Source organism: Lacerta agilis, chromosome 10 (assembly GCF_009819535.1).
Source record: "Lacerta agilis isolate rLacAgi1 chromosome 10, rLacAgi1.pri, whole genome shotgun sequence".
Classification (NCBI taxonomy): domain Eukaryota; kingdom Metazoa; phylum Chordata; class Lepidosauria; order Squamata; family Lacertidae; genus Lacerta; species Lacerta agilis.
This window is the reverse complement of record NC_046321.1, coordinates 33868304-33884200: the sequence shown is the minus strand read 5'-3', so window position 1 is coordinate 33884200 and position 15897 is coordinate 33868304. Positions and strand designations below refer to the sequence as shown.

Below are 15897 nucleotides of genomic sequence, written 5' to 3'. Positions count from 1 at the left end.
TATACAATGCTCCCTTGTAGTCTTCTCTTCACAGGAAAATAAGAAGCCTGAAGAAGGCGATTCTGATAAGGAAAATAGTGAGGAGATGTTTTAAACACCCCTACCCTCACTCTCCTCTCCCCAACCTTACTGCTGCTCTGATCTCTTTGACAGCGGCAGTTAAGTGAGAGAACAGGAATTATGGGGATAAGGAACTCCATCTTCGTCATGCTAAATTTGAGACAACAGGAAAATACAGAGGACAACTGAAAAGTGGAATGAGCTGAATGGCAGAGATTTGGATTTAGAAGAAGGGGCCCTCTAATGCTATGATTATATGAATGACTGCACGCAGGGAGCATAAAAACAACAACCACTGAATTTTCTGCTTAAATTTAACTTGTGCTTGCTCTGATCAGCACAACTAACACAATGCTCTTACCTCCAGGGGTTTGTGTTTCATTTTGGATATGAGACTGTGGAGTCTTTATTACAAGTGGTTTATTTACACATACAGTGGTACCTCAGGTTACAGATGCTTCAGGTTACAGACTCCGCTAACCCAGAAATAGTACCTCGGGTTAAGAACTTTGCTTCAGGATGAGAACAGAAATTGTGCGGCGGCAGCAGGAGGCCCCATTAGCTAAAGTGGTACCCCAGGTTAAGAACAGTTTCAGGTTAAGAACGGACCTCCAGAACGAATTAAGTTCGAAACCAGAGGTGCCACTGTATATACTATTTGAGCCTACCTTGCCTGGGCTGGTTCACTCCAACGGAGATCCCTCCGTGGGCTGGATCATGCGTGCGCATGCGGCCACAATTTCTGGTGTCTGCGCAGACGTGATTTCCAGCACTGCAGAAGCAACTCCCCGTCTGCGCTGTGCCGGTTTAGCTCAGCGTGCAGGGACTCACCGAGCGGGCGGCTCAGTTCGGGGGTGGCTCATGGGCCGGTTAAACAACCCCCGTGGGCCACTTGTGGCCCATGGGCCTTAGGTTGCCTACCCCTGATCCAAGCGATCACCTCATCAGGAGGTTAGCCTGGCTTGATTAGTTTTTAATACTTGCTGGATCCAGGGATTAGAAGGGTCTGGCACCCAGTTTAACACACACACACACACACACACAAACCAACTCATAACAGTATGAAGAGGAAACTTGCTGTAAGCAGGATCCAAACATAGGCACCCAAGCCTGTGGGTGGAAAAAGAGGACTCTACCTGGGCTCAGAGGTTCATTGGGGCCTGCCCTGGTTGCAAGCCCATTACTACAAAGAATAAAAAAACAGCTAACTTGTAGGTAATTATCGAAGATGTTATTGCAGACCTATTTCCCTGTATTTATATGGGGCGTTCAGACCTTGTAAGATTTGTTAAGAGTCAATAAGTATTGTAAGAACAAGAAAGACAACATTCTGGGTAGTATGTGCTCACCCTTATCTAAACAAAGCTGGGGGGACACACAGAAAGTAAGTTGTACAGGAAACACTAGAACTTGCGGTCTGAGAGACTTGTGCCTCCCTATGGCATATGCATTCTCAAGAACTACAGCGTTCCTTAGTTGCTGATGGCATTCCCTGTACAGGAATTTTCACCTAATCACTTTGCACCAGCAGTAGCTGACATAATGTCCTCCAGACATTACTGGATTACCATTTATTTCAGCCCCAGCCAGCGTTGCCAATACAGTCATACCTTGGAAGTCGAATGGTATCCGTTCCGGGAGTTTGACTTCCAAAATGTTAGAAAACCAAATCTTTGCTTCTGATTGGCTGCAGGATGCTCCTGCCACCAATTGGAAGCCGTGGAAGCCGTGTCAGACATTCAGCTTCCAAAAACAGTTCGCAAACCGGAACGGTCACTTCTGGGTTTGCGACGTTCGGGAGCCAAAACATTCGGGAACTAAGCTGTTTGAAAACCAAGGTACGACTGTAGTTAGAAATGATGGGAGTTGTAGCCCAATAGTGTATGGAGGGCACAACGTTGGCTTCTCCTGCTTTAGGAGGAATCACTTTGCACCTACCTCCATCCACTACTTGCTGAAACTTACAATAAACCCTAAAAAGTTACTGAGACAGGACTTACCTTTGCAGAAGGCATGCTGTCTCTTAAAAAAAAAAAAAAAGACTTGTCCATGTATATCATGGGTAGCCAAAGTGGTGCCCTCCAAGTGTTGAAAATTCCCATCATCCCTGACCATAGGTCTTGCTGGCCAGGGCTGATGAGGTTTGTAGTCCACAATACCTGGCCAGCTCCACTCTGTTCTACGTGCTTGTTAATATTGTGTTTAATAATGCTTTTCACCAATATTTGTAGATCAGGTGTGTTGTTAAATTTAGCAGCCCCTTATGTCCTGGATACTTCCTGATCGCTTTTTAAATACTGTTAATGCATTGGCTGCTTCTCAGTCCTCTGCTATAGGAACAAGTTAGATGTCTTTGCAACTTCACATGTGAGCTCTTCAAGAACTCTTGCCATGGTAATTCATTCATTTTCAATTTGTCAGTAAGGCCTAGTAGACCTTTATTGTTGGTCAACCCAATTTGCATCGCTTCCTCATACTTCCTTTCTGAAAAAGTCAGTTTAGGCACTGATATCTGCCCTGCATCTTTTCCTGAGAATACATGTAAATTCATCCAGCTTTTATTCAATCCCCTTATCCCGATTTAGCACACCTTTTACTTCTGTGTCATTCAATAGCTGACTTGCCTTCCTAGCCAGATTCCTGCCGTCTTTAAATATTTGTTATTGATCTTTTTGCAATATCCTCCTCAAATTCTCCCCTCGTATCAGCCCATTACTCTCTACTACCATTTTTTGGCTAGATTATTTTTTTTGTTCCTTTATCTCTTTATTTTTTTTTGGGGGGGGGGCTTCCATTTTTTGAAGGAAGCCTTCTGGCTTCTAATAATTTCCTTGGCTTTGCTCTATAACTATGCTGGCATTCTCTTAGGATTTGATGGTACCTTTCCTAACCTGCAGCACACATTCTGGTTGATTTTTGTTTCCATTATTTTGGTTTTGAATAATCAACAAGTGTTCTGGAGATATTTGACCCTCTTGTCTTGCTCCTTTCACTTACATTTTATTTACAGACCCCCTTCTTTCTGAGGCATTCTTGACTTTGCTGCATTGTAAATGCTGAATCTGATAGTACTTCACTGCTTCTAAGTGGTTAATTTTGCTGTTCCTTAAATTACCATGTGCCATAGCACTGAATTAAGACTACAGTCCTGTGCATTGGTAGTAGCATCTTAAATTTTATCAGAGTTGTGGATTTCAGCGGCCTGTGTACTGGATTGCAGAGCTTCTGTGCTGGGTCACTGGGCTTAGAAACAGTTTGATTTTGCATTTCAAGGGATGGAAGGTTGCCTTTGAACTGCCCCATTGTGTCTTAATTTAGCAGTTTATAGCACCTCTATTAGTAGGAAAGCTGGTGAAAAGTTATAAGGGCCACAGTAATTAGCACAGCTGAAGTCCAGACACCCTAATCAACAACAGAAAATGCAGAATATTTGTTGTTGCTTACACTATATTAGTAGAGATATTAATACATGCATGCTTATGAATAGAACTCAGTCTATTATTGTATAATTCTGTTAACACAGCATTTAACATGCAGATGTGTGCATGTGGGGTCTCTCTGCGCAGGTCTGCAAGAACAGTTAAGTGACTCCAGCTTGCTGCTATCCCAGCATTTTGGGGAAAAGCTAGATTATTATTTTTCAGTGAAGCCACCTTATGTTTTTAGTAGCTGTGTCTGATGAGCCAAGTTTGTTGGTCTTGTTTGAAGCTCCTCCCCGGGGGTGCAGAACAGGAAGAGGTGGAGGTCAGAGGGAGCTGCTGGAGTTCCTTGGTTTGTGTGTGCCTCTGAGTGAAGTTGCCATTACCCTTTTACTATGTGTGTGTCTTATATTACAGCAATGCTGCACATCAGTGGCCAAAGAGAGGGGAGAAGGGAGGAAAAGCCTGTTTACACAGACTGCAAACCGCCTGGGGAATAATGCAGGAAAGGAAGTGAGCCGGCTCTCTGTCTGACTGCTCCAACTTCCTGCTCTCTCTCTCTCACTCTCGCACACACACCAACCGGGGGGGTGGGGGGTGGAAGAGAGAAAGAAACAAGGGGGGGATCAGGATCTCATTACAAGAGCAACAGAGCGTTTTCGAGGACTGTCAGTATGGAAAACTGGGGGATTTCACGCAGCTCCCTTTAAACCTGCGAGGAGAGATCGGAGAAGCCCACCAAACTCCGGGTATGTAAGCTTTCTTTTTTAAAGTTGGGCTGAGTTTGGAGTGGGGAGGCAGAAAAGGGCGAGGGGCAGACAGGTGGGAACTGCATGGGATGGCGCTCAGGCGGTTTCTCCCCCCCCCCCCTTTCCCTGATAAAAGGCGAAAAATATCGCGCCACCGGGGTGGGTGGGGGAGATCCTTGCCCCGCCACAAGGCATCCGGTTGGGGCTGCCGGGGGAGGCGGGAGAAGAGTCCCGGGTGCCGGGAGCGAGTGGCAGCTCCAGAAGCCCCAATTGTAGCTCTTTGCTGCGGGGCAGAAGTGCCATCTGTCGGGGGGGGGGTTGGGAAATGTCTGAGAGGGAGCAAAGCGGGTTGTGTGTGAGACGGGGGGGGGGAGAGAATGGCGAGACGTCGCCCTTTTGGACTGTGCGTGAGAGAGGGAGGGCAATGGGAACTCCCGGGGTGTGGGGGGCAGAAAGGAGTCCCTGGCTTCTGCAGGAGGGCAGCCCAGGAGGCGCGCGTTGTGTCAACTACTACTGTACTTGTTGTGCGTATGGCAATGTGGAGAAGTCTCCACCTGCCGTTGACACAAACACACACACACACACACACACACACAAACAAAAAACCGCTGGGGGGTTTAAAGATGGGGCTCTCTTCTCCAGCGGGGAAGAGGGGTGTGAGGAGGGGCGTCCAACTTGGCTGGAGAAATGGGAGTCTGGGGGTGCTACTGCGCCTCTCGAAGCGCGCGCGTGTTGGTGGCGGTGGGGAGGGGTCGCCTTATGTTTGGGGAGACGGCGTGGGGGCCAGTGCCTTTGTGAAGCGGGTGAGCTGGAGGGGGCGCGCGCCGCCTGACAGGCTCGAGGAGACGAGAGTTAATCTTACTCCGAAGGCGCTGCGTCGCCATGAACCACTTTAGGGGTGTGTGAAGGAGAGGGAAAGAGTTTGTGTATGTGTGCCTTTATGTGTTTCCACAACCTGGGAGCGAGGTGGCGGCGTCCCTGCTCTTGCTGCCACATGGGCCGTTTTATTAAGACAATGAGTTTGAGTGTGTGCGCGCAGAAGGAAGGAGTGGGGCGGCGAGGTGAGGTGGGGTGGGGGGAACCGCACAGCAGACTGTAGCCCAGAGGAATTAGAGCAGTTTGCTTAAGGGCAGCGCAAATTGCTGGGGGCTGCAAGGAGAGGAGGAAACGGCCAAGGGGCTTTGGAGGAGGAGGAGGGGGGGAGTGTTGGGAGAGTTTCTGGCTTGTCTGGAAACAGCAAGACTAATTGCCATGCGCTTCCGGTTTGAAACTGGCAGCAGACAACATCTTGAAAATGAGTCACTGCAGCTCACAAAGAAACTCTGTGGTTTTCTCCTTCTCAGGTTTATGTATTTGCTCTTTTACAGTTTCCTTTGTAGTTTTGAGAGAGAGCGAGAGCTGGAGAGTTTCCTTCACTCTCACCCTCTGCCTCCACCAAACCCCCTCCCCACTCCATTTTTATATTTTACACCATCAGTTTAAAAAGAGGGGGGGGGGAGAGACTGGAGAGTTGTTTTTGGATCTGGCTGTGCTGAAGGTTAGAGGGACTCTGATGCTGCAGGAGGAAAAAGTTCCCTGAATTTTCCACTGGCTGCAGGAAGAGAGCCCATTTAGTCATGGCTAAGTAATGTCTGCACACACCAACTAATCTCATTAGGAGTTTCCGTTCCCTAACACAGGAGGGTTTTGTGAAGCCCTCTCAGCTTTTCTGCCCACTACTGTTGAAAGCGAGACAAGTTACATCTTTATTTAGTCAGGGTGAGGGGTGGGACCTACTTAATTTAATGCAGCATCTTTTTTATCATGTGATGTTGAATGGCTTTTTAAATGACAAAGGACACAGTGGTTTCATTTTAGTGCTTCTAAAATAAGGCCTTTACCCTTTATTTTGCCTTTTTATACTTTTATATTGGTTTTAGGGCTTTGATGTGGAATATTTGAAAATGGGGTCTACTGTATCTTATTAGTTCCCATCTCCTTCCTTCTGTCTCTTTTAGTAAATAGAGGATGATAAAATTTTTTATCTAAAAGCAAATATATGCTAACTGCATTTGGCCAAATTATCTTGCAACTAATGTGTGCAATTTTGTGATTATTTTAAAATATTATATGACAGTTGCAATTGAACTTATTTTTGTATTGAAAGTACCCCGAATGCAAATGATTGGAGGCTGTCCTGTCTAGGGCTGAATGCGTCTGTCACATTCCTGTGTACCACTATCAAATTTCTAACTGATGAGGTTACCAGGCATCTGGGAATTTTCCTAGCAATAATTGCATTAATACCCAAAAACATTTTATCCAGGGTTGGGACCCTTTGGATACAACTGGACAATATCAGGATCATTGTGTGTTTCAAAAAGTGTAATAGGTATTGGTTTATTGCACTTTTATTTTGGTTTTCCCATGTTCCTGCAAAACCTGATATGGGATGGCTTAGAAATTCAACAAAATAAAAAATATTTGGTGTCCACAGTGGGAACATTATTGGGTTGAATTTTGCTTGTAGAATTTCAGGTGGCTGCAGTGGTTAGGAGTGCTTTCTATCAATTGTTGTGGGCATCTGTCTGTCTCGGGAGACAATGGACCTTTGGGGGTGAAGTCAATTACATTTTCTGTGTTGACTTCACTATTTACCTTTGAGTAGTGGCCTGGGAATTACCATCCAGGCATTTGTAACTTCAAGGATTGACTGTTGTAGTATTGCTGAACATGGATGTCTTCAAATAACGCGGGTGGCGCGGTTAAACCACAGAGCCTAGGGCTTGCCAATCAGAATGTTGGCGATTCAAATCCCTGCAACAGGGTGAGCTATCGTTGCTCGGTCCCCGCTCCTGCCAACCTAGCAGTTTGAAAGCACGTCAAAGTGCAAGTAGATAAATAGGTACCACTCCGGCGGGAAGGCAAATGGCGTTTCCGTGTGCTGCTCTGGTTGGCCAGAAACGGCTTAGTCATGCTGCCCACATGACCCGGAAGCTGTACATCGGCTCCCTCGGCCAATACAGCGAGATGAGCGCCGCAACCCCAGAGTCGTCTGCAACTGGACCTAATGGTCAGGGGTCCCTTTACCTTTTAGTGGCCTGGGAATTGCCATCCAGGCATTTGTAACTTCAAGGACTGACTGTTGTAGTATTGCTGAACATGGATGCCTTCAAATAATGTTTAGAAGTTCTAGGTGCTGGACAATGTGATTGCTCATCTCCTTCCAGGAACAGGTAGGCATGGCCATATTCAACAGGCATTTCTGCACTTTGCTCAATATTGGGCTGTTAGCACCTATGCAAAGTGCTGGGTTTGACCTTTAAAATCCTGCATACAGTGAATACTTTATCAGTGTCTGCTGTTTCCTGGAGAAGTTATGCTTAGACGTTTAGGATCATAGATGTTTGATGAGCGGTGGGATGTAGTACAGCCTTTTGAATAGTGGTGCATAAACTTCAGAATAGGGACAACCAACTTGGCATCCTCCAGATGTTGTTGGTTGGACTCCAACTCTCATGAGTCATGGTTGACTTGGCCAGTGTTCAGTGACGATGGAAGATGTAGTCCCAACAACATTTGGAGGGTACCACTTTGGCTTTAGAACATTATTCCCAAAGAAGCACAACTCCAGACGGGTGGTTTTTGCAGGTGTATTCTCCAACATGTCACGATGCAATATTAGTGGTGGATTTATAGTGAACCATCCATATATCATCCCGCTTTTAAGGCCGGACAATTTTTCAATATATTGTCTTATATCTATATCAAGAGCAAATCATGATAACCATTAAAAAAAATTACCTGGCAATATATTGTGAAGCATGATACAATGGTACCTCGGTTTAAAAACAGCCCTGTTTATGAACTATTTGGTTTACGAACTCTGCAAAACTGGAAGTAGTGTCCCGGTTGGTGAACTTTACATAGGTCTAAGAATGGAAGCCAAACAGTGGAAAGGCACTGGCAGTGGGAGGCCTCATTAGGGAAAGCACGCCTCGGTTTAAGAACGGTTTCGGTTTAAGAATGGACTTCTGGAACAGATTAAGTTCATAAACTGACGTACCACTGTATTGTGAAAATTGGGAAGCTGATGCTTCTTCCTGTCCTGTGCAGCCGTTGCCATTGCTAACTCTGCCTTAGCTGCTCTTCCATGTCTCCTGTAGTGGCAGCAGCAGACTGATGCAAAATTCGCTGTTTGAGAAATCGTGTGTGCACTGCAGGGTAGCTCTCTGCCTTAGCTCTCAGTCTCCCCTGCCTGCCTCCTCAGCGGCAGGCAAAAATCGTCCTTGGAGATATCATGTGCATGCACATGCGTGAAGCCTAACTCCGCCTGAGCGCTCTGTCTCCCAAGCAGGTGGAGCTGAACAGCCTGCAAGCGGGAACTTCCCTCCATCAGAGACACTAGGCTCTTGCTGTGCTTGTTCATTGCAGGTGGGTGGGTGGTTGTCTGTACACACCTAAGCTGATTAGAACTCAGTCAAAATTAAATGGGGTTTATCTACACCAGGCTTCCTGAAACTTGGCCCTCCAGATGTTTTTGGCCTACAACTCCCATGATCCCTAGCTAGCAGGACCAGTGGTCAGGGATGATGGGAATTGTAGTCTCAAAACATCTGGAGGGCCGAGTTTGAGGAAGCCTGATCTACACCCATATATATCTTCATTCACCGTATTTGTTAGTGGGCATTCAGTAGCTCTGATAAGAAAGAAATATTGGGGGATTTGATTTGTTTTTGTGAACAGACGTGCTGGTATAATAACATAGTACCACACACACCAGGATTTGACAAAGGACCTCACTACTAACAAGTAGCAAGGAGCTTTTTAACCCTATGACTAGAAATTGTGGGGCAGGCAGGCAGGCAGGGTGTCCTGCCACCTCTTCAGTTTTCAAGATACGCAACAGATGTGAGGAGCAAGACAACGAAACAGAGAAGTGTTTCTGCACTCCTTTCACATACAGTTTAGCTTGTATTACAGTTGGAGTAGGGGTACATGTTTTCAACCACTTAAGTCTCTTATATTCATCAGTGATGATTTCAATATGCATCAGGTGTTTTGCTGGTCTATGACCATAATAAAGTTTATTATTATTATTATTATTATTATTATTATGCATCAGGTGGGTTTTAATCATGACGCGGGTGGCACTGTGGTCTAAACCACAGAGCCTAGGGCTTGCCGATCAGAAGGTCAGCTGTTCAAATCCCCACGATGGGGTGAGCTCCTGTTGTTAGTAGATAAATAGGGACCGCACCGGTGAGAAGGTAAACGCTGGTTCCGTGCGCTGCTCTGGTTCACCAGAAGCGGCTTAGTCATGCTGGCCACATGAACCGGAAGCTGTCTGCGGACAAACGCCACCTCCCTTGGCCTATAGAGCGAGATGAGCGCCGCAACCCCACAGTCGTCCGCGACTGGACCTAACGGTCAGGGGCACCTTTACCTTTACCTTACTGACACAAAAATACATAAATAAAAATTCTGTACAAATTTTATAATCTGTATGAAATAGGCAAATGAAGCATATTTGAATATATTTTCTGGTTTTGTTAATTATGGGAAGGTGGAAAAATTACTCAAGTCAATGTTGAACTCCCAATCAGTATTTATTTATTTTGGTGGTTTTGCACAAACTGCAGGGAAGTTCGCAATGGAAGCAAATAGATAAAATAGGGTTTCCGTACATCCGGAATTCCCCGGGATTTAACTGGCGAAAATAGCATCCAGGGGGAATTTTGGAAAATCGGCAAAATGTCCGGGATTTTGAGATTGATTGAGTTTAAAAAGCTCACAACTATGAGCTTCCTTTAAAAATCTCAACAACTTTTGTGTCCTGAATTTTACTTCTAGTCAACCCTAGATAAAATCATTCACAAGAACAAATCACTGCTGACAGTATCCAACACACTCTTTCAGGTAGTGCAAGGATTCCATTGAATAACACTGAAAAAAGATGTGTCTTAATTAACCACCTGAAACTATAGAGAGATGGGGCAACATAAACCTCAGCAGGGTGAGGAACCCCCACTGTGAAAAGGCCATCTCCTAGGCTCCCACACCACATACCTCATCCTGCATGGGGACCATAAGGAGGGCTTCATCTGTTGGTTATGGGCCAGTCAATATGGAATAAGCCATTCTTGCAGATATTTGGATCCCAAGGTGTTCAGGGCTTAATACCTTGAATTGGGCCAGGAAAATAATTGGCAACCAACGTAGCTGTTTTTTAAAACAGGGCCTGCTGCTTGTAGGTATTAGTATGATTGCTGCATTATTTTGTACTAGTTGTAATTTCCGGAACATCTTCAGTGGTAGACCCATGTGAAGTGCATTATAGTAGTCCAGTAGAAATCCAGCTGCTTCTTGTAGCATTGGAAATTTTCCCTGGCTTTGCACAAGCACATTTTAAAGTTACCTTCGGAGGCATAAGGACTGCACCCTTTTTGAGTGATTTTCGGCTGGCTGGAATGTGTCCTTGAACTTTGATAATGTTTCTTGCTTGCTGGCATAGATGGAGGATAGAGAGCTGTGAAGATGGGCATAGAAACCTCTGACTTTTACGTCACCTGCAATGTTAGGAGTATTTTTTAAGCATAAACTGCAGAATCACAATCACTTCACACATCAGGGAAACCTGAGTCCTATAACATCTCATAAATTAAATGGTTCAGGCAGCATTCTTATTTCTACTTAATGGTAAGTCCGATTGATCTTTCTGTAATACATTGTAATACTAAGAAGGCATATATGATGGACTTACCTTTTTATTGGTATTTGTACCAACTTATAAACAAAGGAATTAACTTCAAAGATTACTGTTACAGGTAGGTAGCCGTGTTGGTCTGCCATAGTCAAAATAAAATAAAATAAAATAAAATAAAATAAAATTAAATAAAATAAATAAAATAAATAAAATAAAATAAAATAAATAAATAAATAAAATAAAATAAAATAAAATAAAATAAAATAAAATAAAATAAAATAAAATAAAATAAAATAAAATAAAATAAAATAAAATAAAATAAAATATTCCTTCCAGTATCACCTTAGAGACCAACTAAGTTTGTTCTTGGTATGAGCTTTCGTGTGCATGCACACTTCTTCAGATACACTGAAATGGAAGTTATTGTTGTTGTTGTTCAGTCATTCAGTCATGTCCGACTCTGCGTGACCCCATGGACCAGAGCACTCCAGGCACGCCTATCCTTCACTACCTCTCGCAGTTTGGCCAAACTCATGTTAGTAGCTTTGAGAACACTGTCCAACCATCTCATCCTCTGTCGTCCCCTTCTCCTTGTGCCCTCCATCTTTCCCAACATCAGGGTCTTTCCTAGGGAGTCTTCTCTTCTCATGAGGTGGCCAAAGTACTGGAGCCTCAACTTCAGGATCTATCCTTCTAGTGAGCACTCAGGGCTGATTTCTTTAAGAATGGATAGGTTTGATCTTCTTGCAGTCCATGGGACTCTCAAGAGTCTCCTCCAGCACCATAATTCAAAAGCATCAATTCTTCGGCAATCAGCCTTCTTTATGGTCCAGCTCTCACTTCCGTACATTACTACTGGGAAAACCATAGCTTTAACTATACGGACCTTTGTCGGCCACCACAAGTCACCAGACCTTTAAATATAGTGAGGGAGTATTTTTTTAAATTTTGTTTCAAAGATTACTGTTTTTTCTCTGTTTTTAAATGAGAATCTGATTTTAATTTGTTCATGATTTAGAATGATGCAGCAGGGCTGTCTAAATGTTTGCTGGCCTAGGACCAAATTATTTAGGAGAGGGCATGCCTACAGAACAGGTATGCATACAGAAACACCCCCCCCAAAAAAAACAACAACCATGATGCTGTGTGTGGATTGAAGTGACACTTTGAGATTAGGAGGCAAGTGGCTTTGACAGTTGTAGCTAAAGCAGAGGTGAAATGGCTTTAGAAAAGTTTTGTATTACAAGATTGGCATGAATCAAGGTGATTCTTATATTAATTTCCTGGTTTGCTTATTTGGATATTCACATACATGTGAATGGGAATGATGTAAATAATGTAAATGCAAATGATGTAAAGGATGTAGATGTAGATGTACAGTGGTACCTTGGGTTACATACACCTCTGGTTACAAACACTTCGGGTTACAGACTCCACTAACCTGGAAGTAGTACCTCGGGTTAAGAACTTTACCTCAGGATGAGAACAGAAATCGTGTGCCGGTGGTGCGGCAGCAGTGGGAGGCCCCATTAGCTAAAGTGGTACCTCAGGTTAAGAACGGTTTCAGGTTAAGAATGGACCTCCAGAACGAATGAAGTTTGTAACCAGAGGTACCACTGTATAGCTGATGTTCGGGAGGTGGTGGTAGGGTTTGGCAGCATGCCCTCACTTATCCTTACATGTTTGCTTACACCTGAGGAGACTCGTGTCCACATAGGGCTAGAGAGATCTGGTACAAATGTAAGAACACTATGAGAATGATCTTTTGAGGAACCTTGCACTTTTGTACCGCTGCTGCCTCCTCTCCTTTCTTCTTAGCGTGAAGCAGTCTCTTTCCTGGTTTGAGTCAAACCATAGTTTACCATTTTGTCTCAACTGGAAAAAAAACTATTTTATATGCTTGCCCTGCAAAACAGGATTGAAAAGCAGAGCTGGATCCTAGTTTCTGGTTCTGATTTATAGGGCAAGCACAACTCAATCTTGCTGGTTTGAATGAGATGGCAGAGTATGCTTTGCCTGAAGCCAGGAAAGAAAAGAAGTCATCACTGCACATGATGGTAGGAGGAAGCAGGTGTGCCTGAAGCTGCTTAAAAACTGATTCTCATAACACCAACCGTGGTGTGGTGTTATGTCTGGACTACCCGAAACAGGTGGAGTCCTTTGCTACTAAGTAGACTATCTGCTCCTAATTATGCATCTTGAAGGCCTAATGTACATGGGATCAGGAAGTGCACAATTTATTCTGATAGATTGCCAAAATGCGAAGAAACCAGCTGCACACTTGTATGTAATGCATGGTACATGTAGAAAAAAATAGCTTCTTAGAGAGAAAAGTATGTTGTTAAAATAATCAGTGTTCTTCAATCCATGTGTGCCACGGTGTGCTAGATATCTATCTTAGAAATAAGAGATGGAAAATAATTTCTCCTTGAAACATAAGTGATGAGGCACAAGGCACTTACATATATAGCCTACTATAACTTTAGGCTTCTGGGAGTAAAAAACCCCAAAAACCTCCTAGTGTGAGCTCAATGTTATTTTCTTTTCTGATCACAGCTCCTTCCAGGGCATCAGAGATATGCCTGAAAGTCTTCTTTTTTTTGCAGGGGAGTGAGGTTGATGTGGACCCCAGCTGCTAATTGAAATTGATGTAACCTTATTTTTAGCAAACCCGATACACTTCATGCTCCCATGATTTCCTCAAAAATTGTGCAGTCAGTTGTCCCGTAGTGTTTCATTCCCTCCTTTGTAATTCTTAAAAAAAAAAAAGTTTAACTTACTAAGCTATTGTGGGTCCAATTCACCACTATCAGAACAAATAAGAAAGCAAAACCACCAAATGTCTAAGCTAACTGGGATCCTTTCTATCCCCAGCAATGTGTCGAAATAGAGTGTGGTATGGATGATCTTAGGGCAGCATTCACTTATGCAAGGACTTCTGCTTGTACAACAGAGCTTGCCTCCCTATTGCCCCCTGTATCTCCCCATATTGGCTTGGGCTTGGGGGTTGGAAGAATTCTAATAACAGCGCAGAGGGGGAGCAGCGGTGTAGCTAGCCGCTCGCGTGCCTGGTGCGGGGGGCGTGTCCTGCAGCCGGGGGCAGGGTGACCCCCCCATGGTGGTAGGGCAAGCCTCTTTGACGCTTGGAGCCTCTCTGCCGCCTCCCCCCCCAGCTGTAGGGCGGCTGAGGGAGAGGCAGTAGGCAGACGCAAGTCCTATACTGCCGATTCAGGCAGCACAGAACCTGCAGGCGCCTAAGCCACCACGTCACTCCTAAAAAGTTTCGTGAGCCCTTTAAAAAAAAATCAATTTGTCACCCCCCTCAGTGATTACACCCAGGGCGAACCACACACCCCGCACCCCCTTCCTCTGCCACTGAGGGGTAGGGGAGCGGGTATTGTTACGACTGGCAAACTGGAACGCTTGTGCAGATGGAACAACTGGAAGAACACAATGTTGAATTTCTGCCCGTAGCAGTTTGCCTGTATCGTAAATTCAGTTTTTATGAACTTGCACCACTTCAGAAACACCAGAATAGAGTCCCCTCTAGTTTTGTACATTTTTTTTACCTATACATTTATCTTTGTACCAAAAACATCATCATGAGAGGGATGAAGGCGTCCTTTGGATCCCAGAAGTAAATTTTGCTGTAGGGAATTAATTATTAATTAATTAATTAATTAATTGGCACCATCTTGGTGCAGGAGCAATGCTATAGTTGTAAAATTTGAAGCAAAGGAGCTCATCATGGCTCAATAGTTGAGGACATGTTTTGCATGCAAAATGTCCCAGGTTCAATCTCTGGCATCTCCAGGTTGGACTGGCGGAGACCAATGTCTGGGGCACCAGAGAGCTCCTGCGAATCTGGGTGGACGACACTGAGCTAAGTAGGGACCAACGCTCCTATGTCCCTTCAGCACCACCTCCTTAGCCACATCCCCAAGTGGAGTCTTAAGAACACAGGCAGCTGTACTGTTCCAGTATATATACATATACTCACACACGGATACACCCATATACCAAAGAACAGCATCCATTTCTTATTTGTAATTTTCTTTTAAAAACAAAGACTCAGACTACTGGAATACTTCGGATATTTATTCTGAGCTCAGTTTTTCATCTAAGCATTTTTTGCTTCTGTTTGTTTCTCCCATTAATATTATGGGATCCAATGTGCCCCAATAGCTTTTGTGTGAGGCTATATTTCGGAATGTGATATACCAATACATTCCCCGCTCCCCTGTTCAGCTGAGGTCATTAAAAAAAACAACCTGTTCATAGCTTTTATTTCCCGCCAGAACTTTAAAGGTACTCAGGGAACTCCAATCGCAGATCAACACTGTTAAAAATGATGGAGGATTAACTGATGGAATCGCCTGTATTCAAGAGAAACCTCTGAATCTCCCTCTTGGGGGGGGGGCCCTCTGGTGAGGACATGTAAATGGAATATGATCTCTCTGGGTATCAGCTGCTGTTGACAAAGAGCAATATCTATCTGCACTATGTCCTCCTTATGAGTTTTCTATAAGCTGGACTATAGGGATCTATGGCCTGATATTTAGTAGAGCAATTATTATGTTCTTAATGGTTCCAAACAAGGAACCGTTTGTTGCCCTTGCATGGTATAGGGAGCCAGGGGTTGCTATTGGATAATATTTTAGATCCTGATTAAAAAAATAATAATAATCTATGGCTGCTTGGAGTAAGGCCATTACAATTTTACTACTTTAAAAGTTAAAGCAAATTAAGTTTGCTTGCATTGCAGATAATGCATTTGAAGAAGGAAAATCTTGGTAGAATATCAGCGGAGAGCAGAATTGTAAAAAACCCTGAGATGTCCTGAAAATGGACTGGTAAGGGCCTCCATAATTCTTATATTTACATTTCCTATGCTTAATTGTGGTGTCCTTTGGGTTAATCTGTGTTGGAACTACTCCAGGATACATTTCAACTGATTCATTTAAAAAGTAGCCTTTATATTTAC

General features: G+C 44.1%; 1 protein-coding gene across 1 annotated transcript in view; it reads left to right on the top strand.

Annotated features, from left to right (window-relative positions):
- Window positions 1-3845: 3845 nt before the first annotated feature.
- The window catches only part of ELK3 (ETS transcription factor ELK3), a 51437-nt gene continuing 39385 nt past the window's right edge, over window positions 3846-15897 (top strand). Inside the window, exon 1 of the mRNA XM_033161764.1 lies at window positions 3846-4228. The gene's annotated coding sequence lies outside the window, so the exon portion shown is untranslated. The remainder of the gene's footprint in view (window positions 4229-15897) is intronic.